Raw genomic sequence first — 1,224 nt, forward strand, 5'->3', positions numbered from 1 at the left:
GCCGGCGGCACCGCGAGGTGGGTGAGCAAGGGTCGAGTGGGGGGTGTGACGGCTGATTGCGGCGTTGCCGTGCTGGGGGAGGGGGCGTAAGGGCTGGGCTGCGGAGTCTCATATGAGGACTGGTGTGCTGGGGGCCCACGCAAGGCTCAGGGGGCTCCAGAGCCTGGCACTGCCCAGCGTGGCAGCCGCTGGGGCACGACTCAGGGGAGGGCAAAATGTCATCGGAAAGACCTGTCTCTATGTCACCCTTTCCTTGGGGCGCTTTCCGTCTCTACCCAGTAGGAATTCCTCTTCTGGACTCAGTCAAAATTGCAAGATTCTCTTGATAACGTTCTGCCCTTGGGAGACCTGGAGCCCCTCCCAGCTCTCCTCTTGCCCTAGGGTGACAACCTGACCACTGTACCTAGAGGTCTGCCCAGCTTCTGAGCTCTATCCAGTGGGTGCCCTCTTGGTCACTGTGCCAAGCGGCAGGTAGCTCTCTTCCAGGCCCTGCTGGGGAAGTGTTCACCAGGGGCTGCTTGGCGCTGCCACCCTGAGCCTGGAATGAACACAGCTGGAAGGTAGAGCTGGCACCACCTGGGCTGGCTGCACCTGAGCATGCACCCCTCTGGGCAGGGGTGCTGGTGGCCTGGCCATGGTCTTTCTTTGGTGACTGTGCCCATTATGTACAGGCTCAGTAGCGAAACAGATGTGCTGTGGGCCTCCTGAATTGACATTAAAGGTTGTTGAGAACCACCTCTATTGTGTGCAGGTGTAAGTTGACTGTTAGGTTTGTGGCTGTGGTTATGATGCTGGTTTTCTAGTAAAGGAGAACCTGTCTACCTTTCCAAGGCTAACAAACATTAGAAAGTGATTTTCCTTATTTTGCTGTATGTTTGCTCTAGAGCAATGGTTCTCAACCTTCCTAATGCTGAGACCCTTTAATACAGTTGAGAAACGCTGTTCTAGAGTCAACAGGTGACTTCCTGGCAGTTTGCAGGAAGAACTATTTTATTATTTGGTATGTGTTGCCATTTTCTCCACTTGAGGGCAAGGGCTCCATGTTCACTTTCTATACAGCAGGTACCTATAAATGTTTGCTCAGCTAGCTTGAAGACAAGCGGACAGGTTCTTTTCATCATAAGGAAACTGGACAAAGAGAAACTAGCCCAGATAAGAAAAAAGCAAGCCAAGGCTGGGCACAGTGGCTCATGCCTGTAATCTTAGCACTTTGGGAGGCCAAGG

General features: G+C 53.3%; 1 protein-coding gene across 3 annotated transcripts in view; it reads left to right on the top strand.

Annotated features, from left to right (window-relative positions):
* The window catches only part of TBC1D24 (TBC1 domain family member 24), a 27,299-nt gene continuing 26,075 nt past the window's right edge, over positions 1-1,224 (top strand). For all 3 annotated transcript variants that reach the window (XM_023513845.1, XM_023513846.1, XM_023513847.1), the window contains exon 1: positions 1-17. The gene's annotated coding sequence lies outside the window, so the exon portion shown is untranslated. The remainder of the gene's footprint in view (positions 18-1,224) is intronic.

Source organism: Otolemur garnettii, unplaced genomic scaffold, assembly GCF_000181295.1.
Source record: "Otolemur garnettii isolate 467f Iridium unplaced genomic scaffold, OtoGar3 scaffold00044, whole genome shotgun sequence".
Classification (NCBI taxonomy): Eukaryota; Metazoa; Chordata; class Mammalia; order Primates; family Galagidae; genus Otolemur; species Otolemur garnettii.